Raw genomic sequence first — 24523 nt, 5'->3', positions numbered from 1 at the left:
TTTTTAACGAAGAAAAACCCTGCAGCCACGGGTGAAGAAGAGGGTCTGATGTGTCCCTTAGCCAAGCTCTCGGAGATATAATCTTTCATGACTTGTCTCTCTGGACCCGAAAGATTATATAACCTGGTCTTGGGTAATTTTGCGCCGGGAATAAGGTTAACCGGGCAATCATAAGGACGATGAGGTGGTAACTTCTGACAACCCTTTTCAGAAAAAACGTCCTCAAAATCCGAAATAAATGTAGGTAGGGTAGTTATGGAGGCGACTAAGCAATTGCTATTTAAGCAATTTTCTCTGCACTGCTCACTCCACTCCAATATCTCCCTGGCCTGCCAATCCACCACTGGATTGTGCGCTACCAACCAGGGAAGACCCAGCACTACCGGAGTGGGAAGCCCCTCCAGAACATAACATGAAAGCATCTCGTTATGGTGGTCCCCTACCCGAAGGTGTAAATTATGAACAATGTGGGTGAGGTTTCTCTGAGACAGAGGAGCAGAATCAATAGCGAATATGAGAATAGGTCTCTGTAGCGTACAGAGAGACAAACCCATAGTGCGGGCAAAATGGGCATCTATCAAATTTACCCCTGCTCCACTGTCTAGAAAGAAAGAAATAGTCTCCGTCTTATCACCAAAAACAATAACCGCTGGCAACACAAATTGCGATGTACGTATGGAGGAAACGTATACCCCCCGGCTGACATCCTCCACACAGCCTGGGGTTAGTAGTTTTCTGACGGTCTTTTGTTTCTGAGGAAAGAAGGACAGACATTAATGAAATGACCCCTCTCCCCACAAAAAAAAAAAAAAACCCACGCCTACGGCGGGCCTCAGGAGGACGGACCTGACGAGTAGTTCCTCCTAGCTGCATAGGCTCGTCTAAGTCCGTACAGACTAACTGCTGCTTGGGAGGGGTTACCAATGGCTCCGGTTTTTTCAACCTGTCCCTAAGGCGTCTATCTATTCGGATAGAAAGGGACATAACCGCATCAAGGAAAAAGGGGGTCTCATATAATGCAAGCGCATCCTTAACCCTTTCGGATAACCCAGAGCAGAACTGACTCCTGAGAGCCGGGTCGCTCCATTGGGTATCCGTAGCCCACCTACGGAAGTCAGAGCAATACTCCTCTACCGGCCGCTCTCCTTGTAGGAGTCTCCGTAATCTTGATTCAGCCAGTGCGACTCGGTCAGGGTCGTCATATATGAGACCCAAGGCCCCTAAAAACTCATCCACTGACCGAAGAGCCTGGGAATCCGTAGGTAAAGAGAACGCCCAGGACTGCGGGTCCCCCTGCAGCAGGGAAATAACAACCCCCACCCGCTGTTCTTCATTACCAGAGGAGTAAGGGAACAGTTTAAAATATAATTTACAGGCCTCACGGAATGTCAAAAACTTGTCCCTTCCCCCAGAAAATCTGTCAGGGAGAGGGACCTTGGGTTCCGCAACAACCTGGTTACCAGTAGCAACCGCTGGGCTTGCGGTCAGTTGTAATTGCTGCTGTTGCTGGAGGACCGACGCCTTCAATCCTGCCACCTCCAAAGACAGGCCATGAAATTGTTTGGACAGAGCAGCAATTTGATCCATACTGGATTCTAAGTAGGTAAAAAAAAAAATATATATATATTTTTTTACCTACACAAAATAAGGGCCAGATATAATGTAATGACCGGCGTCACGCACAGGGAGGGAAAAGGGAAAGCCCTGCCCAAGGGAGAGGGAAAGGTGGTGACCCCTGACTCACCTTGCGGCTGGCACCTGACTGCCCTGACTTCCCTAGACGGGTTCCTCACCCGTGCGGCGATCATGTGCCTAAACCCTGACTTTCCCTAAAATGAGCCCTAAATAGTGAACAGGCCGGTGGGATCGCTAGTCCGCACCACTGACACTAAGAGGGAAACACCAGGGAGAGGACAGACAATACAGACAAACACATACACCCAGGTGGGCGACCACAGCAGACCACAAAGGTCCAACAGGGATCCGGAGGGTAGCGTTCTGGACCAACAACCAGAGAACGCAGCAACACAGCTCCAGAGGGTCAGAATAGATGTCCAGGCAGGAAGCTCTATATCTGGCAACCAGAGAAGTGTGAGAGGGGAATATAAGGAGGTTGGGAGTGCTGGATAAGGAACAGCTGAGGAGAAGGAGCTACGGATCCCTGAGTGAGCCAAATGGGTTTGCAAAGCAAACCCAGAAAGCTACCATAAGGAAACAGCCCTATCTTACATAGAGCGCGCAGCCAACCGCTGCGACTTCCTGACCCCGAGTATAACGGAGTCAGGCGTGGTTCTTGACACCCTCGCGACAGTAATGTTCTGCTACTGTAGGACCGAATGTGCACATATATATATATATATATATATATATATATATATAATTTATATGAGAAAAAATAATGAAACACATGAAACGTTGAGAAATTAAAGGGGTATTCTCATCTTTAAGATCATATCTCATATGATCCAACTGATGCCCTCCGTCATTTTTCTAATTTAATGTCATTAAAAAAACTCACCCATGTTCTAATTATTCTGTTTATGTAGTGCCACAGTTGTATCCTGTATCCAAAGGATACGGCCCGCTCCTCTGCCGCATCTCTGGGCCGCGGCTGCGCAGAGAGGTCCTTTGTTTCACCCAGGCGGCTGGTCTGTTGCTCGGCAGCGCGCACGCCGGCTGCCACGCATGTGCATTAGAACATTCACGCCGCATCAGCTAGGGAGAGGATCGGAGCTGCCTGGACAACAGAGGTGATGGCAGAGCAAAGAAACAAGTAAGTGCCTGCTGCCATATGCTCTCCGATCACTGGGCACTGGGCTTGTTGTGGTGCTCGGAGGGGCGGGGCTTGTTGCGGGGCAGAGCTTGTTGTGGGGGCGGGCGGGGGTATTGAAGGTGTATTGAAGGCACTGGGAGTGGCTGATGGAGGCATATTGGGGGCTGCTGGAGGGACTGATAGAAGTGTATTGGAAGCACTGGGTGTGGCTGATGGAGGCATATTGGGGCTGCTGGAGGGACTGATAGAAGTGTATTGGAAGCACTGGGGGTGGCTAATGGAGGCATATTGGGGGCTGCTGGAGGCACTGGGGGGCTTCTGGAGGCATATGGGGGCTGACGGAGGCAATGCGACTGAATCGCTTGATATACTGCACTACTACATCGGTCTAGTCCCCTCCCTTACCAGCAATGTGGCTGTCTAGCTACATACATTGTCCTGCTGTATATAGTAGACAGAAACAGAAATATACCCCAATAACTAAAGTAAAGCGCTACATTGACATACACAGCTCTGCTGTGTGAAAATGCTGCAGTTAGGGTACTTTCACACTTGCGGCACGCCGGATCCTGTCGGATCCGTCGTGCGCTATTTCGCCGTGTCCGCCGGACGCCGCTCCATCCCCATTGACTATAATGGGGACAGGGTGAAAGCTCCGGTGCTACACGGCGAAAGCCGCCGGACTAAAAGTCGGACATGCAGTACTTTTAGTCCGGCGGCCTTTCGCCGCACACTGCCATGCAGCGCCGGAGCTCCGACCCCGTCCCCATTATAGTCAATGGGGATGGAGCGGCATCCGGCGGGCACGGCGAAATAGCGCACGACGGATCCGACAGGCTAAACAGCCTGTGGGATCCGGTGTGCCGCAAGTGTGAAAGTACCCTAATGTGTATGCTGATGTAGCAGCTTACTATACTAGTATAAGTGGGTAGGTTTCAATCTATGACATACAGCAGGGCAGTAGAACTATATGTACAAAGCCATATTGCTGGCTGGGAGAGGGGAATAGACAGATGTAGCAGAGCTGAAACCTTTGCTTGTGGGGGAGGACAGTGACCTTTTACTGTCTACATTGCTCTGAGAGTGAGGATTGAACAGCAGAAGCTGCTTCACATAGACGTCAGGCTGCCAGAGTGATGAGTCATACATTCCTCATGAACGAGCACGCAAGGACTGAGCTCTCAGTGTGATGTAATAAGGAGGTGTGGCCGGCCTTCACTTGAACTGCCTAAGCCCGCCCAGCCTGAGAAGCTTGGAAAGCAGGAAGTGAAATGCAGAGCTGCTGCAGGTGAGCCTGAAATAGCAAGATGAGAATACCCCTTTAACATACAATATAAAGAATACAATTATATATTTTTATTTAATAACATAACAATAATTACACATAAAACATTCAATATATTTTATAACTTTCAATATATAAAATATAAACCATAAAGTCTAATAAACAGTATTTACAATTGTAAATTGTATTTAATATAGTGCTTTTTTAGTTGTTTATAGTTTATATGTGCTAGGGTATAGTAAATCTAGTATATCCCTAGGTGTGCTCTCATTGGCTCTTGGAGCCACGTGGCCCCTTTTGGACAATCACATTTCATTCAAAAATGCTCTGTTCAAAGAATATGGTATTTTCACCCAATGATATTAAAGTTAAATTAAAGAACAGTAATGAACTTCACATGATTTACCACGGAGTTCCTCTTGACATTCACAATAGTCCATTCAGAGTATCTTTAATTCTTTTGACCACTTCTTTAGTTACAACATATTGACTTTCTGTTTCACTGGCAATATATGTTCTTAAATTTCCGGGTAACGCCTTTTTACCTCTTGCCCCTTCATAATTTACGGTATGTGTCCACGTTTTGTATACGTCAAAGGGAACTAGTTCTTGAAACAGTAATTGGGCAAATCTATGTGCTTCGTTTTTTGCAGTTTTTTGAATATAGTTCACTTTGGCTACGTCCAGGATACGAAGTTGGAAATCCGTGATTGTACTCTGCACGTGAAGTTGTGAAAAAGTCAATGTGGAATGGCTTACAGAACTGTTTGTTGTTATGGCCTTGTGAGTAGACAAGTGGCTACTAGGTGGTTGGCAAACATCAGTCAAATTGATGTTATTGCCTTGGCTGCAGTTAACCATTGCAGTGATATTCTCACTGCAACTGGTTGTTATTTCGCTGTATGTACCTGTACATATGGGCATTGTATTGTTAATCCCATTTTCAATATTTTGCATTGATTCCTCCAATCCTTCTTGTATTTGTTGCATTCCACTTTCATTATTGTCCGCAACTGGTGAAGATAAAACACAATTTTGATTTATAGTACTTGACTGATTGGAAGAAGATATAGAACAAGGAATATTTTTTTAAATATCAGCAGTCACTTTTGAAACTGATTTCTGTACTTCTTCTTGAATACTTCTTGTTATAGTACATAGTCCATTATTCAGTCCACGCTACAAATGAAGGTTTATGTTAGAAAACGCCTGGTTTACTCCTTCTTCTAAAGCATTTGTCAAGACAGACATTGTTTTTTTCACAGTTTCTTCCATAAGCTGGATAAATCGATTTTCCATCTGATGGTGTAGTTAATTGATAAATCGTTCCTGTACATCGCATGTAATTGGCTCTCTTCTGGTTTTTTCGAGAACAATGGGGGAACAATTGATGTTCGGAACATGTTTTTTTTTCCTCGGAGTCGAACACAAGTTTGCTGCGTAAAAAATTGGTTCCACCGGCAATCTGTCTTCCTCATCTCCAGGTCGAATTATTGTAATACCTTTTCCGTAGTTTTTGTCGGTCGTGCAGATCAGTTCATCTAGACATGAAATGATCCCGGCTATGCTGCAGCTTTCTAAGGCAACAGTTCCATTAGCAGACGTTTCAGTCTTTTCTTGTACGGGATCACTTGACTCTGCTACTGTTAATGGAGTACATATACGTGCAGATCGATGAAGACTTGAACATTTAGGCTTGACTTGCCTTTTCCTTGGATAATTGAAAATGTTCTCCTTACCCAAGGTGACAGAACGTTTTTCACGAGTTAGTGTAGGAATTTTCTTGTTCTTGGATTTTGCTGCTGGCACCAAACTTTGCAAAGATGCAGCCTGTTTTCCAGTCTGGTAAAACCTTTTAGATCGCATCTTGTATCAAAGAAAAAAATTCCAAGTACTTTCAACTGAAGTACTGTTGTACTGAAAAGTGCAGTACAGTAGCTTTGAATACATCTTGACTACTTGAGAATTTTCTGAAAGAGTATGCAGTTCTTACAAGCTTACAAGCTCCACCCGACAAGACAGTATATAACATTAAAACTAACAACGTTGACTAATATTAGTCAAGTTTTACCAGAAGACAATACCTACAGTACAGTTATGCCACAAAGGGTTCCTCAATTTGTTATAGAAAAAATTATTTCTATGACTTCCGAGGGACATTGTGTTACTGATATCTACCGGTGTTTGCAGGAAGCTGGTATTTTGATTCACATCAAAAGTGTACGATACTATGCCAAGGGGAAACAAAGAAAGCGAGTGCCGATTATTTCAAAGACTACATTGTAAGTATTTCTGTGTACTGTACTCTAAAATAAAAAAAAAATTTAAACGTGTATTTAACATACAGTAGTCTATTTAATATAAAAGCATTGTATATATTGCACAACTACAGTTCAGTACATTTAATTTTTAATTTTTTATTTCTTTCTACAGTGAAGTTCGGGAACTGATCCATGACATTACGAAAAAATCTGATGAACTTTGTGCTAGTAAAGTGAAAATTTTTTGCAAGAAACATGCAATGTAAAACTTTCTGAAAGCAGCATCCGTGCAGTTCGTCGACAGATGGGTTGGAAATATACCAATACAAGGTACTGTATATCCTATAGTACATTATGTATATTAAAAGTAGACTATTGTATTTAGAAATTTCTCAGTCTAGCGATTATTAAATGAAATACAACTTATTCATTTTTTTATTTAATAGAAAGTCCCCCATGATCCGGAAGGAGAATCAGGAAAAAAGATTGGCACAGGCTTCAGCTTGGATAGATAATCTGGAACAATTGAATGATGTTCTTTTTACAGATGAAACCTCTGTTTCACTGGAACGTTTTGGCAAAATGTCCTTTCGGCATAAAAACCATATTGCTATAAAACCCCATCCCAAGCATCCCATAAAAATGCATGTCTGGGGTTGTATTCGAGAAAAGGTCCTGGTCCTATCCTGATATTTGAAGGTAATGTTTATTACGGTAAATACATGAAAAATTTAATTATTGTACATACAGTGCAGTACAGTACGTGTCAATATATAATTTAACAATTTATTTTTATTAAATATATTGTATGTGTATAAAAATGATATTCATATACACTGCTCAAAAAAATAAAGGGAACACTTAAACCACACCATGTAACTCCAAGTCAGTCACACTTCTGTGAAATCAAACTGTCCACTTAGGAAGCAACACTGAGTGACAATCAATTTCACATGCTGTTGTGCAAATGGGATAGACAACAGGTGGAAATTATAGGCAATTAGCAAGACACCCCCAATAAAGGAGTGGTTCTGCAGGTGGTAACCACAGACCACTTCTCAGTTCCTATGCTTCCTGGCTGATGTTTTGGTCACTTTTGAATGCTGGCGGTGCTTTCACTCTAATGGTAGCATGAGACGGAGTCTACAACCCACAGAAGTGGCGCAGGTAGTGCAGCTTATCCAGGATGGCACATCAATGCGAGCTGTGGCAAGAAGGTTTGCTGTGTCTGTCAGCGTAGTGTCCAGAGCATGGAGGCACTACCAGGAGACAGGCCAGTACATCAGGAGACGTGGAGGAGGCCGTAGGAGGGCAACAACCTAGCAGCAGGACCGCTACCTTCTGCCTTTGTGCAAGGAGGAACAGGAGGAGCACTGGCAGAGCCCTGCAAAATGACCTCCAGCAGGCCACAAATGTGCATGTGTCTGCTCAAACGGTCAGAAACAGACTCCATGAGGGTGATATGAGGGCCCGACGTCCACAGGTGGGGGTTGTGCTTACAGCCCAACACCGTGCAGGACGTTTGGCATTTGCCAGAGAACACCAAGATTGGCAAATTCGCCACTGGCGCCCTGTGCTCTTCACAGATGAAAGCAGGTTCACACTGAGCACATGTGACAGATGTGACAGAGTCTGGAGACGCCGTGGAGAACGTTCTGCTGCCTGCAACATCCTCCAGCATGACCGGTTTGGCATTGGGTCAGTAATGGTGTGAGATGGCATTTCTTTGGAGGGCCGCACAGCCCTCCATGTGCTCGCCAGAGGTAGCCTGACTGCCATTAGGTACCGAGATGAGATCCTCAGACCCCTTGTGAGACCATATGCTGGTGCGGTTGGCCCTGGGTTCCTCATAATGCAAGACAATGCTAGACCTCATGTGGCTGGAGTGTGTCAGCAGTTCCTGCAAGACGAAGGCATTGATGCTATGGACTGGCCCACCCGTTCCCCAGACCTGAATCCAATTGAGCACATCTGGGACATCATGTCTCGCTCTATCCACCAACGTCACGTTGCACCACAGACTGTCCAGGAGTTGGCAGATGCTTTAGTCCAGGTCTGGGAGGAGATCCCTCAGGAGACCGTCCGCCACCTCATCAGTAGCATGCACAGGCGTTGTAGGGAGGTCATACAGGCACGTGGAGGCCACACACACTACTGAGCCTCATTTTGACTTGTTTTAAGGACATTACATCAAAGTTGGATCAGCCTGTAGTGTGTTTTTCCACTTTAATTTTGAGTGTGACTCCAAATCCAGACCTCCATGGGTTAAAAAATTTGATTTCCATTTTTTTTATTTTTGTGTGATTTTGTTGTCAGCACCTTCAACTATGTAAGGAACAAAGTATTTCAGAAAAATATTAAATTAATTCAGATCTAGGATGTGTTATTTTTGTATTCCCTTTATTTTTTTGAGCAGTGTAATTTTGTAATCTATCCTAGGTATTATGGACAAGAATTTTTTCCAGGATGAAATCATCTGAAAAACAGTAGTGCCATATATCACTGACCACTGGTCTTCAGGGCACCGACTGTTTCAAGATAACGACCCAAAACATTCGGCATCTACAAAATTTATAGAAGATAATGGTGTAAATTGGGTAAAAACACCACCAGAGTAAGTACTGTACATTAAATTTAACACAAATACATAGACTGATTACATGTACAGTACAGACCAAAAGTTTGGACACACCTTCTCATTCAAAGAGTTTTCTTTATTTTCATGACTATGAAGGCATCAAAACTATGAATTAACACATGTGGAATTATATACATACCAAACAAGTGTGAAACAACTGAAAATATGTCATATTCTAGGTTCTTCAAAGTAGCCACCTTTTGCTTTGATTACTGCTTTGCACACTCTTGGCATTCTCTTGATGAGCTTCAAGAGGTAGTCCCCTGAAATGGTCTTCCAACAGTCTTGAAGGAGTTCCCAGAGATGCTTAGCACTTGTTGGCCCTTTTGCCTTCACTCTGCGGTCCAGCTCACCCCAAACCATCTCGATTGGGTTCAGGTCCGGTGACTGTGGAGGCCAGGTCATCTGGCGCAGCACCCCATCACTCTCCTTCATGGTCAAATAGCCCTTACTTTCAAAGTTTTCCCAATTTTTCGGCTGACTGACTGACCTTAATTTCTTAAAGTAACGATGGCCACTCGTTTTTCTTTACTTAGCTGCTTTTTTCTTGCCATAATACAAATTCTAACAGTCTATTCAGTAGGACTATCAGATGTGTATCCACCTGACTTCTCCTCAATGCAACTGATGGTCCCAACCCCATTTATAAGGCAAGAAATCCCATTTATTAAACCTGACAGGGCACACCTGTGAAGTGAAAACCATTTCAGGGGACTACCTCTTGAAGCTCATCAAGAGAATGCCAAGAGTGTGCAAAGCAGTAATCAAAGCAAAAGGTGGCTACTTTGAAGAACCTAGAATATGACATATTTTCAGTTGTTTCACAATTGTTTGTTATGTATATAATTCCACATGTGTTAATTCATAGTTTTGATGCCTTCAGTGTGAATCTACAATTTTCATAGTCATGAAAATAAAGAAAACTCTTTGAATGAGAAGGTGTGTCCAAACTTTTGGTCTGTACTGTACATAAATTTTTATATACGTTTTATATGATTATTGAATATAATTTTTTGTAATTTTTTTTCAATCATTATTATTGTTAATACATTTTTAACATGTCCCGCAACAGTGGTTGCTGTAACCAACTGTACAGTACTGTACATTAAGTACAGTAAAAAAACACACTGTATCTATTGGCACTTACATTACTACAGTATACTGTATACTGTAGTGAAGTAATTAATCTGCGGTATACATTTTTTCTTCTGTAAGTTATTGAATAATGTAAAACTATTAAAAAAAAATTGCATATACTGTATATTTATAGACTGTATATATTCTGCAGATCACCAGACCTAAACCCCATTGAAATTGTTTGGGCACTGCTGAAAAATTATATAAGAAAGGAGGCAAAGCCTACAAAGAAAGAAGAACTAATTGAAGCTATAAAAAATTATTGGTATACAAAACTCACTACAGAAACATGCAACAATTTGATCAACCATTTATATACTGTGTTGCCAATAGTTATCAATAGACAGGGACAAGCAAGTGGAAAATGAATTTTTTGGATCAAAAAAGTATACGCTAATGACACTTGCATACTGTACATGTAATTTAATGTATGTTTTGTTACTTAATTTTTAGATTATTTTATTTCAGTTTTAATTAATATATGAATTATTGCACTTATGTATTAATATCTTATTGTAGTTGATCAATAAAATCCACGTCATCTAAATTACATGTCTAATAATTGATTTTAAGTTATCATCTTTAGTCTCGATATCTATACAGTATATCTATAACGATACTACTAGCATTATTCTGAATCCACAAATTAGCTAGGCGGTAGAATGTAAATTACTGTCTAGTACAGTGGTCGGCAAAGTGCGGCTCGCGAGCCACAAGCGGCTCTTTAGACCCTTGAATGCGGCTCTTTGGTGTGGGCTCCCACGGCGAAACCAACCCATCCTGCACTACAGAGGAATCTTACCTGTGGGACGCATTTGCGTTCCACAAAGCAAGAGAGGGCGTGTTGCTCCTGCACTGGGTCCAGAGTCCTGCCCTTGCACCTCTGTCACTGACCTGACATCAGTGACATTGCTCTGCCTCTCCCTCTCCTCAGCTGGACAGTGACCAGCAACCGGATGTGGACGGGTCTATAATAGCCCTGCCCCCCTTTTCTACCCGCGATTCCGGCAGCCTGAATCTTCCATGCCCAGCAAGCTGAACATCAGTTGGATTGCCACAACTGCACCATTGATGTGAGTAGCGGGGGAATTACTGCGGTTATATTCAGCTTTCCCAGACTGTGCACATGTGACCTGCAGTACAGTAGGAAAGCTGGGTGAATTATATCATGAAATGTCATCCAGCTTCCCTGCTATCCTGCATGGCACAAGTGCAGAGGCATTAGTGTATGCGGGAGAGGCACAGCAGGAAAGCTGGGTGTCTATATATGTGTATTGTATATGTGTGCGTCCATGTATGTGGTGACTGTGTGTATGAGTGCGCCCCTGTATGTGAAGAGTATGTGTATGAGTGCGTCCATGTATGTGTGGAGAGTGTGTGTATGAATGTATCTATATATATGGTGAGCGCATGTATGAGTGCGTCCATGTATGTGGAGAGTGCGTGTATGAGTGCATCTATGTATATGGTGAGCACATGTATGAATGCATCTATGTATATGTTGAGTGCGTGTATGAGTGTGTCCATGTATGTGGAGAGTGTGTGTATGAATGCATCTATGTATGTGGAGAGTGCGTCCATATATGTGGAGAATGCGTGTATGACTGCGTCCATGTATGTGGAGACTGCGTCCATGTATGTGGAGAGTATGTCTATCACTGCGTCCATGTATGTGAAGAGTGCGTGTATGACTGCATCCATGTATGTGGAGAGTGTGTGTATGACTGCGTCCATGTATGTGGAGAGTGTGTCTATCACTGCGTCCATGTATGTGGAGAGTGCGTGTATGACTGCATCCATGTATGTGGAGAGTGCGTGTATGACTGCATCCATGTATGTGGAGAGTGTGTGTATGACTGCGTCCATGTATGTGGAGAGTGCGTGTATGACTGCATCCATGTATGTGGAGAGTGCGTGTATGACTGCATCCATGTATGTGGAGAGCGCATGTATGAGTGCGTCCATGTATGTGGAGAGTGCGTGTATGAGTGCATCTATGTATATGGTGAGCACATGTATGAATGCATCTATGTATATGTTGAGTGCGTGTATGAGTGTGTCCATGTATGTGGAGAGTGTGTGTATGAATGCATCTATGTATGTGGAGAGTGCGTCCATATATGTGGAGAATGCGTGTATGACTGCATCCATGTATGTGGAGACTGCGTCCATGTATGTGGAGAGTATGTCTATCACTGCGTCCATGTATGTGGAGAGTGCGTGTATGACTGCATCCATGTATGTGGAGAGTGTGTGTATGACTGCGTCCATGTATGTGGAGAGTGTGTCTATCACTGCGTCCATGTATGTGCAGAGTGCGTGTATGACTGCATCCATGTATGTGGAGAGTGTGTCTATCACTGCGTCCATGTATGTCGAGAGTGCGTGTATGACTGCATCCATGTATGTGGAGAGTGCGTGTATGACTGCGTCCATGTATGTGGAGAGTGCGTGTATGACTGCGTCCATGTATGTGGAGAGTGCGTGTATGACTGCGTCCATGTATGTGGAGAGTGTGTGTATGACTGCGTCCATGTATGTGGAGAGTGCGTGTATGACTGCATCCATGTATGTGGAGAGTGCGTGTATGACTGCATCCATGTATGTGGAGAGCGCATGTATGAGTGCGTCCATGTATGTGGAGAGTGCGTGTATGAGTGCATCTATGTATATGGTGAGCACATGTATGAATGCATCTATGTATATGTTGAGTGCGTGTATGAGTGTGTCCATGTATGTGGAGAGTGTGTGTATGAATGCATCTATGTATGTGGAGAGTGCGTCCATATATGTGGAGAATGCGTGTATGACTGCGTCCATGTATGTGGAGACTGCGTCCATGTATGTGGAGAGTATGTCTATCACTGCGTCCATGTATGTGGAGAGTGCGTGTATGACTGCATCCATGTATGTGGAGAGTGCGTGTATGACTGCATCCATGTATGTGGAGAGTGTGTCTATCACTGCGTCCATGTATGTCGAGAGTGCGTGTATGACTGCATCCATGTATGTGGAGAGTGCGTGTATGACTGCGTCCATGTATGTGGAGAGTGCGTGTATGACTGCGTCCATGTATGTGGAGAGTGCGTGTATGACTGCGTCCATGTATGTGGAGAGTGTGTGTATGACTGCGTCCATGTATGTGGAGAGTGCGTGTATGACTGCATCCATGTATGTGGAGAGTGCGTGTATGACTGCATCCATGTATGTGGAGAGCGCATGTATGAGTGCGTCCATGTATGTGGAGAGTGCGTGTATGAGTGCATCTATGTATATGGTGAGCACATGTATGAATGCATCTATGTATATGTTGAGTGCGTGTATGAGTGTGTCCATGTATGTGGAGAGTGTGTGTATGAATGCATCTATGTATGTGGAGAGTGCGTCCATATATGTGGAGAATGCGTGTATGACTGCGTCCATGTATGTGGAGACTGCGTCCATGTATGTGGAGAGTATGTCTATCACTGCGTCCATGTATGTGGAGAGTGCGTGTATGACTGCATCCATGTATGTGGAGAGTGTGTGTATGACTGCGTCCATGTATGTGGAGAGTGTGTCTATCACTGCGTCCATGTATGTGCAGAGTGCGTGTATGACTGCATCCATGTATGTGGAGAGTGCGTGTATGACTGCATCCATGTATGTGGAGAGTGTGTCTATCACTGCGTCCATGTATGTCGAGAGTGCGTGTATGACTGCATCCATGTATGTGGAGAGTGCGTGTATGACTGCGTCCATGTATGTGGAGAGTGCGTGTATGACTGCGTCCATGTATGTGGAGAGTGCGTGTATGACTGCGTCCATGTATGTGGAGAGTGCGTGTATGACTGCGTCCATGGCTGCAGTATGAAAGGTACAGAGGCTAAAATACTTGTGGATATGTAGAGGTAAATCAGACATGTCTATTACAATTGCAGCGCATGCACTACATTTTTGCGGTGCGGAGGCACAGCGAGAAGCACCACGGAAGCACTCTGTAGCACTCATATCCCGGATCCTGGACCCATTGAAGTGAATGGGTCCATGATGCGGTCTGCACACGGCCGTGTGCAGCCCGCATCATGGACCCATTCACTTCAGCATGCGCTTCCTTCCTATATATTTTAGGTTTTAAAAATGTGGGTCTCAAAAAAAAATTTCAATTGTGGTTTTGGCGATATTTGGCTCAGTTGACAAAAAAGTTTGCCCACCACTGGTCTAGTAGATTAAGAAAAAAACTTTTGTTTCCCTGCACGTCTCTAACAAAGAAAGGGTAAACTACTGTAGGTCTACCCATCCCCAGCTCCTCATTACAGTGTTCACATGTGGGTGGCGGGGGAGTTCACCAGACAGCTACTGTACACTGTACCGCATTGCGATTTCAACTTTCTCAAATCCGACAGTACATTCTAGCATGTAACCGTTCCCATGGTGATGGGGATGCTCCATGAGCATGGAAGTCGGCAGAAGCTCTAAGTTGAAATCGCAATGCGATTTATAGAACTTGAATTAATCGCATTGCGATTTCAACTTTCTCAAATCCGACAGTACATTCTAGCATGGAACCGTTCCCATGGTGATGGGGACGCTCCATGAGCACGGAAGTCGGCAGAAGCTCTATGGTGGAGTGCGGCCTCTAGCACCCGTTTCATCGGTTCAACACCACTGAACTAAGTTATCAGTTGTAAAGGGATAGAAATACTTATTTGCATAACTGAACACATAAATAACAATAGGTGGGTGATAGAAAATTAATGTAAGCATCGTACCTGGACAATTTTTGTCTCTGACCTCTTTTATAAGATCCATCCTGTGGCGTTTTAGGTCGGACCATTTTTTTAGATAGGCCTCCTTAGAATGGCTCTTGCCATTCTTCTGCCACAGAATGTAGGCTATTCTCCTTACAATGGTCTGCTTCTCGGTACGAGAACCTAGGTCGTCGTAACCCTTCTGCAACATTGTCTGCAAGATAACAATTAAAGGATGTAATCCCAAAGTTGTAAAATTTTATATGAAAATAGTAAAAGAGTAGATATTTATATAGTTCCCTATGGAACTATATGAAAGTAAAGTAAAAATAAAAACATTTTTATTCAAAACAAATATAAGAATTAAACTCCACAGTAGACGCCACTTTAACAGTGACTTTCAACAATGGCCTCCCATTTAACAGTGACCTTGACAGAGTCCGCCCTTTTAACAGTGACTTGAACAGTGCCCTCCCCTTTAAGAGTGACTTGGAACAGTGCCCTCCCCTTTAAGAGTGAGTTGGAACAGTGCCCTCCCCTTTAAGAGTGAGTTGAACAGTGCCCTCCCCTTTAAGAGTGACATACTTGTTAGGTAGAATTACTTACAGTGTTTATATAAACAGGGTAGTAATGGTGATTTTTAGTTAAAACTTAACTTTTAATTATTTAGGTAGAATACAGTCCCTAAGTGCTATGTCCCTAAGTCCTACCGTTTCAGCCACTCTGGTCTTCAAAGATGTCCAATGCAGGAAGGTTTGCTGTGGAAAAGAGCGAATGGGGCCCGGCGGGGGTGTTAATGGGTTGAGAGTACCTAGACAGCCCTAATATATGGGGTGCTATCTCGGCTCTAGCATCCTATTTACGGAGCACCCATTCTAATAAGAACGACCCTGTCCGGAACCTTGCCCTTTTGCTACTTGGCCCTATTGTGCCCTAGTGTAGCTCCTCCCTACACGCATGTTTACTTACAGTGATCAAATATCGCAGCTCTTCTGGATCGAAATAGCTTTTTGCCATTTTCGTCTCGTTTGTAGAATCTGTCTATCTCCACTCTCCTCGCGATCCAAAGACAGGCACGCATGTACAGACGCAGGCGCGTACAGACGCACTCACGTACAGACGCACAAACACGATTATTTAAATTACGTATAATTGCGATAACGAACCAAACATACTGTAGTAGACTGTTTAAAAAGGCAGGCAAATTTCATATTAGTACCTTGCTCTAAGGCTACTTTCACACTAGCGTTCGGGGCTCTGCTTGTGAGCTCCGTTTCAAGGGTCTCACAAGCGGCCCCGAACGCATCCGTACTGCCCCAATGCATTCTGAGTGGATGCGGATCCGCTCAGAATGCATCAGTCTGGCAGCGTTCAGCCTCCGCTCCGCTCAGCAAGCGGACACCTGAACGCTGCTTGCAGTGTTCGGGTGTCCACCTGGCCGTGCGGAGGCAAACGGATCCGTCCAGACTTACAATGTAAGTCAATCGGGACGAATCCGTTTGAAGTTGACACAATATGGCTCAATTTTCAAACGGATCCGTCCCCCATTGACTTTCAATGTAAAGTCTGGACGGATCCGTCTGAAGCTACTTTCACACTTAGAATTTTTTCTACAATATAATGCAGACGGATCCGTTCTGAACGGATCCCAAGTCTGCATTATATGAGCGGATCCGTCTGGGCAGACCCCAGACGGATCCGCTCTGAACGCTAGTGTGAAAGTAGCCTAAGTTGTATTCGCGTACAAATGGAACTTAAAGTTGTATTAACGAAGTTAACGAATATGGAATGGCTCCATGCTAGAATGTACTGTCGGATTTGAGAAAGTTGAAATCGCATTGCGATTTCAACTTAGAGCTTCTGCCGACTTCCGTGCTCATGGAGCGTCCCCATCACCATGGGAACGGCTCCATGCTAGAATGTACTGTCGGATTTGAGAAAGTTGAAATCGCAATACGATTAATTCAAGTTCTATAAATCGCATTGCGGTACAGTGTACAGTAGCTGTCTGGTGAACTTCCCCCCCACCTCGCCACCCCCGACACCCGATTTCTGATTTTTGGCCACGTGCATGATGAAGGGGGTGGCTGCAGTTTACAGCCTACTCTCCCATGTACTGTAGTTCCAAGCGGGTCCCGGGTAGTTCCAAGCGCCATCTGGTGTTCACTCAGCAAAATTGCACCACCAAGCGCTTCGGGTTCACAAATGAAATTCGCTATCGTTACGCGCTGATGCGAGTCTGCAGGGAGCGCTAACGATGATACAACTGTAACATCACTGTTTCAATTATCTATCCCTGTACTGTGCCATCACTGTGTCCAGGGGTGGATTGGGAACTCAAAATGGCCTTGTAAAAAGAGTAAAAGTGGCCTCATGTTATAGGTGGGGCCAAATTGGTAAGGGGTGGAGTCAACCCAAGTGGGCTGGGTCAGTAAACCATTAGGATGGTTCACACGGCACATTCACACTGCATACCTACTGACTTTTGAGCCTATGGACAGAAGATATAGCTTCCAGAAACTATTTTAAATAACTGACCAAAACACTAAATAGTAATGAGTTAATTTATTTATTTAATGGATTAATGTAGGCCGCGATGTTCGTTATTTACTATATTAACCAACTTACCAATACATATAAATTACTTTATCGTAACTAACTTCTTGTCCACTCAAGAACATTTGAGTGACTTACCCCATAAAGAACATCGAGACGGATAAAAAGTTGGGTGGGTGGGGACGAAAAAGTTGTTTTTCAGCACCGAGAATGCGCACTTATAGTTTGTTCTTTTGTTTTATAGGTCACTCCCACCTTAACCGTTAGGCTGCCATCCAATGATGGTGAAGATAACGGCTTTTCTTTGGAGTTGTTCTTCGAGGATGACTCCTATCCCCAGGTAAGATAACTTTATTAACAAAATTAAATACAATGAACGGAACCATGCCACGTGTGTTCCCTTAATTGTATTACACAATGAGATAGGGTCCATACATGGTGGTATAGGTTCCAGAAACTCTTTTAACACTAGAGGTGGGACGAATCCAATTTTTTTTAAATCTGAATCCGAAAAGGTTCTCGAATATATTGAATCTTTAGAATCTCGAATCCTACAAATCCTGTACATAAGAATTGTCCAGGGATGTGCTGTCCAGAAACAATGGATCTGTATGGGGATGAATGATCACAGACATGGTACTAGAAAATCATCCCCATACAGAGGAAAGGATCACTACATGTAAATGCATCTCTCACCTCCTCGGAGGAGCAGGCAGTTACTTTCCAAAGTTCCCAATAACCGCCTGTAATGAGGACCACAGTCTTGGTCTATAGGACAGCTTCAGGTAGGCAAAGAGAGAGTATAGGCGTGCTCAAACCCTGTCACACCAAGCACGGACCACGCCAAGAACCACAGCGTTACTTGAGTAAAAAGAGAAAAAGGTCCAGCTCGGTTAAAATGTTACCTTTATTTTTCAGTGCAGATAAAGGTCTTCAGGTGTGTGCAGTCACAGTTAGACTGCACCCTCTGCATGTCTCATAAGAGAGGGACTTCTTGTCTCTATAGAAAAGTGACAAGATCATTGGGAAGTGCATTGGTACTATGACCCCCATCATCAGTCTGACACTCACATATCAATAGACAGCAGCAGTCCAGCGCAACACAACTTACAAGAAGTCACTACTACTACTCCAACCCTCTCCTGACAGCATGCTCGGTGCTGTAGTTTCAAGAGGCTGAACTACGGACTTGCTATGAGACATAAAGCAGTTCAGTGAGTGCAATGAGAAACATAGGAGAACACAGAGCTGCGCACACAACTTACCCCGGAGCTCACAAACACAGCAGCCAGCAGATAAGGCACCAGCAGATAAGACTACGGAAGGCGCCAGAGAACCAACAACCTCAAACAGCGTCAGTTTGTCTGAACCTCCTCCACCTCCCTCTTTTGTGGGTGGAGAAAAAAAACTTGGCAGGAGAGCCGTGCAAGCAAGTCCAGAGAGTGTCACCCGCTGCCCGGGCACGGCAGAGGCGGCCGCCCGGTACCCAAGGTGTGTGCGCTCCTCAGGCTGCTGTTATGCGGTGCTTGCTTCAAGGGCAGATCCAGAGCCTGGTCTCGGGAGGGGCACTTCCAGATTATTTTCTGTCTGCCGCCACAAAATAATGGTGCTTATAGAACAGACTACACAGTGTAGAGGTATACTGTATATTGTGTGGCACAGTGTATGCTATATGTGTATAACAAACATATTTCACATGAAAACTTACAATTATTTGACTTGGCCCTTGGGGATCTCGGACACCACTTGGCTGGGGGGCTCGGTGGAGCTGATGTTGTGTTTTATCCTGAGAAAGATTTCATAATAAGTATTTGGAGGGGCAGAGGGATAGCAGAGCAGGGAGAGGCTGGTGCTGCTACTAGGGGGTCATACCATGGAGGAGTAATAAAGCCCACCATAATGCCCCACCCAGTAGAAATAATTCTTCTTATAATGTGACAGTGCAAAAAATACCCCCTTGTAATGCCCCCAGTTGAGCTAATGTCCCCATAGTGCCCCCATAATACAGTCAGGTCCATAAATATTGGGACATCGACACAATTGCAACATTTTTGCCTCTATACACCACCACAATGGATTCGAAATGAAAGGAACAAGATGTGCTTTAACTGCAGACTGTCAGCTTTAATTTGAGGGTATTTACATCCAAATCAGGTGAACGGTGTAGGAATTACAACAGTTTGCATATGTGCCTCCCACTTGTTAAGGGACCAAAAGTAATGGGACAATCGGCTTCTCAGCTGTTCCATGGGCAGGTGTGTGTTATTCCCTCATTATCCCAATTACAATGAGCATATAAAAGGTCCAGAGTTCATTTCAAGTGTGCTATTTGCATTTGGAATCTGTTGCTGTCAACTCTCAAGATGAGATCCAAAGAGCTGTCACTATCAGTGAAGCAAGCCATCATTAGGCTGAAAAAACAAAACAAACCCATCAGAGAGATAGCAAAAACATTAGGCGTGGACAAAACAACTGTTTGGAACATTCTTAAAAAGAAGGAATGCACCGGTGAGCTCAGCAACACCAAAAGACGCGGAAGACCACAAAAAACAACTGTGGTGGATAACCAAAGAATACTTTCCCTGGTGAAGAAAACACTCTTCACAACAGTTGGCCAGATCAAGAACACTCTCCAGGAGGTAGGTGTATGTGTGTGAAAGTTAACAATCAAGAGAAGACTTCACCAGAGTGAATACAGAGGGTTCACCACAAAATGTAAACCATTGGTGAGCCTCAAAATCAGGAAGGCCAGATTATAGTTTGCCAAACGACAGCTAAAAAAGCCTTCACAGTTCTGGAACAACATCCTATAGACAGATGAGACCAAGATCAACTTGTACCAGAGTGATGGGAAGAGAAGATTATGGAAAAGGAAAGGAACTGCTCATGATCCTAAGCATACCACCTCATCAGTGAAGCATGGTGGTGGTAGTGTCATGACGTGGGCATGTATGGCTGCCAATGGAACTGGTTCTCTTGTATTTATTGATGATGTGATTGCTGACAAAAGCAGCAGGATGAATTCTGAAGTGTTTCGGGTAATATTATCTGCTCATATTCAGCCAAATGCTTCAGAACTCATTGGACGGCGCTTAACAGTGCAGATGGACAATAACCCAAAGCATACTGCAAAAGCAACCAAAGAGTTTTTTAAGGGAAAGAAGTGGAATGTTATGCAATGGCCAAGTCAGTCATCTGACTTGAATCCGATTGAGCATGCATTTCACTTGCTGAAGACAAACCTGAAGGAAAAATGCCCCAAGAACAAGCAGGAACTAAAGACAGTTGCAGTAGAGGCCTGGCAGAGCATCACCAGGGATGAAACCCAGCGTCTAGTGATGTCTATGTGTTCCAGACTTCAGGCTGTAATTGACTGCAAAGGATTTGCAACCAAGTATTAAAAAGTGAAAGTTTGATTTATGATTATTATTATGTCCCAATACTTTTGGTTCCTTAACAAGTGGGAGGCACATATGCAAACTTTTGTAATTTCTACACCGTTCACCTGATTTGGATGTAAATACCCTCAAATTAAAGCTGACAGTCTGCAGTTAAAGCACATCTTGTTTGTTTCATTTCAAATCCATTGTGGTGGTGTATAGAGCCAAAAATGTTAGAATTGTGTTGATGTCCCAATATTTATGGACCTGACTGTATGCCAGTATAAAATACCCCTATATAGTGCCCCCATAGTGCTCTTCTCCCCCCTTCCTCCTAGTGCCCCCCATAATGTACCAGTATAAAATGCCCCATATATAGTGCCCCAGTAGATGCCCTCAGTGTCCCCCATAATTTGCAAGTATAAAATACCTCTTCTTAGTGCCCCCCGTAGATGACCCCATAGTACTCCTCTCCCCCCTTCCCCATAGTACCCACCATAATGTGTCCCAGTATAAAATGCTATTGTACAGAGCCCCCCATATAAAACACTCCTTCTTTGTGGCCTCAGTAGATGCCCCTATAGTCCAATAATGTGCCAGTAATAAGTGCCCCCAATAATGTGGCAGTAAATAAAACACTTATACTTACCTCCATGTCAGTGATGCGATGTAGGCCTCTTCCGGCCTGTGTCCTGCATTGTACGGCTCAGACGATGACGTCATCGCGCCGCCTGCGCCGTCCTCTGATAGGCTGCAGGCACTAGGCCAGCAGCCTATCAGAGGAAGGGGAAGGGACACGCCTCTCCCTCTCCTGCCCCTGAGGACGGTGATACAGATGACTATGGAGATGAGCGCTTCCACAATGGTATCAGTCGCGAAATATTGCGAATTCGAATATGACCCCTGCCGCTCATCACTAGCACAGACATATATCATACTGAAGCTTGTCTGTAGTGAACACAAGCAGGTGATAGACGGCACCTTCAGGACTTTAACTTGCCCCCCTCCACCGTAACTTACCCCCCTGCTTCTGTGTGGAGTAAGAGGCATGCATGGACCAGGGAGGGGACAGAATACCTTCAGCACCGAACTTGTGGCACAGTAGCAGCAGATCAGAAGGTGCAGTCTCTGGGGACAGTTCTCATTATCTCCTGCAACCATGGCTGGTCTGGCAGGAGTCCCCATCTCCTCCTCACATGGAGCAGGTGATGTTGCTCAAAAGCTTTTGGATGGCTCTGCATGGACTTCATCTGTGGGGAAATATGTTTCACAACATTTGTCGCCCAGCCAACAAAATCATTGCAGTTTGCAAGCTCTGTAGACAACAAATAAGACATGGACATTCAAGCACAAATGTAGGAACTGTGAGGGAGATTTATCAAAATGGTTTAAACTTTAGAAAAACTGGCTTAGCTTCCCATAGCAACCAATCAGATTCTGCCTTTCATTTTCCATAGGAGCTCTGAAAATGAAAGGTGAAATCTGATTGACTGCTATGGGCACCTGAGACAGCTTTCCTTTACACCAGTTTTAATAAATCTTTCCCTACATCTCTCTTTCAGCACATGAGACAGCATCACCTGCGCAAGTCAAAAATCAAACTGGCCAGCAATGTGAGCAAGACTGTCTTCCTTCTTTCCGTCATTATTCTAGTAGCCAGGCCATGTCTACAAGCAGTACAGTGTTGTTATCAACTACGTCATCAGCTACGGCTTCTCTGCTTAGACGACTCCCTCCCCTTGTCTTCCTTTTCATTGTCAATCATCCATAGCTGAATGTGTGGGCAAGTAATAACAATACACGCCCTGTGATTGGCTTGTGTGTCGGATGAACTTCTACCTGGCATGACACTCCCGCATCACTTACTGGATTCCACTGCATTTATGCAACTGATCGATGGAGGATGCATATCTGCCATCCCTGCCATTATGCTTAGATTCCATCCCTGTCTTGTACTCTCATGTGGCAGAGAACAGAAGGGAGGCAAAATTGTTTTACCAGGTTACCCTCTGAGCCAGGGGCATAATTACCATAGCGGCAGACCATGTGATTGCTATGGGGCCCAGGGCAAGAGGGGACTCAGTTCTAGTTGGGATTTTTTCCTCTTCTACTGCAGGTAAAAACTTGGTCAGAACTCTACCCTTGCCCAACCGTCAATGAAAATGGTTCAGGCAGAAACCCTTCTGTCCTGTGTGGGGGGCTTGGTTTGATCCTTGCTATGGGGCCCTTACTTGTCTATGTACGCCACTGCTCTGAACCCATCTTTCAGCAGCTTTTGACAAGCAGATGTCTGCTGCTCATGTGTCTAACCAGGAGGCTCCTCCTCCCCGATACTGCTACAAGAAGCTACTGAAATTTTAGTAGCACTAGCAACAACCAATACATTTTGATGAACATAATTGAACAGTGCCACACCAACCTGATGCACATCAGCAAACAGATATGAACTGCCTGAACAACCAGGTCCCCTTGTATCTGGACTTTGCCCTTTCTTCATGAAATACCCTGTTCCCTGGACCATGGACATCTGGGTCAGCAGATTGAAACAGTTGCCAGAACTTGCCCAGTTTGCAGTTGGTGTACTGTTATGCCCAGATTCTAGTATGTTGTCAGAGAGGGTGTTCAGCGTGACATCTCATCTCAGCTGTCTTCTCATCGAGGATAAAATTGTCCTGTAGAACTGTAAAAAGCACTACATTGGTGAAAATTAATCAGGCATGCATAGGTGATGATTAGAGATGAGCGAATCGAAGCTGATGAAGTGGATTTCGATCCAAATTTAAGGAATTATTCGATTTTCACTAAATCTGAATTTCCTCACGCTTCGTGGTAACGAATCACATTTTTTCCTAAAATGGCTGCTGCACATGTTAGGACATGGAGGAAGGAACTCTGGGGACGAGGGATCACCCACAATGCCATGCATGAGGCAAATCAGCAGCTAGCCAGCCCTGTGATGTCAAAGCCCTATAAATAGCCTCAGCCATCTTGGATTCAGCTATTTTCCAGTGCAGGCGCTAGGGACAGTGTTAGGAAAGACTTGAAAACTTATATTTTGCTCAATAGAAGTTCAGGGAAAGAGCATTAGAAGTGTAGGTAATGGATAGGGAGGAATTATTCCACAGTATTGAACAGAACAGGGTCCAATAGGGGAGTGTACAGCCTGGGTAATAGGAAAAATTCTATTACACCTTGCTTTACTGACTGGGGATCCAAATTGCCATTACACTGCTGCTCATTTCAGGTTTGCAAAACCTCTGTAATTCCAGCAAACCGTTTTTGTTATTGGGGTCTTATTTGTCCTTGTGTGGTGCAGTTATATATATATATATGTTCTAAAGCCTTTTTTTGTCGTGTATTAGTGAAGAAAAAAAAAGGGAGGCTTATTGGCTGTTGTGTGTGGAAGTGAAAAAATGACAGCCCTTTTTGGCGTGTATAAGTGGCAAAAAAAATATTATTTGCCATTCATGGCTGCAGTTGTAACACCCCAGAGTTGTGTTACTGTTTGTGTTATTGTTTCCCGTTGGGTACACGTGACTTTTGTTTATTTCCAGGGGATTCCAAGAGACTGGACTTTTCCTTATGTCCACTTTAAAGCACTTCAAGAAAAGGGACTCAAGTCATGTCTGAGCATATAATTGTGATATTGATTGCACTGATATTTGCATAATGTTTTTGCACTAATTTTGCTTCAGTGTTTATAGGTTATGCAACATTCAAGCACTTATGCAATACCATTGTGTGTATTCTTCTCCAGGTGCCG

The sequence above is a fragment of the Bufo bufo genome, chromosome 5 (genome assembly GCF_905171765.1).
Source record: "Bufo bufo chromosome 5, aBufBuf1.1, whole genome shotgun sequence".
Lineage (NCBI taxonomy): Eukaryota > Metazoa > Chordata > Amphibia > Anura > Bufonidae > Bufo > Bufo bufo.
The sequence above is the reverse complement of the archived record's forward strand: the minus strand, read 5'-3'. Positions refer to the sequence as shown.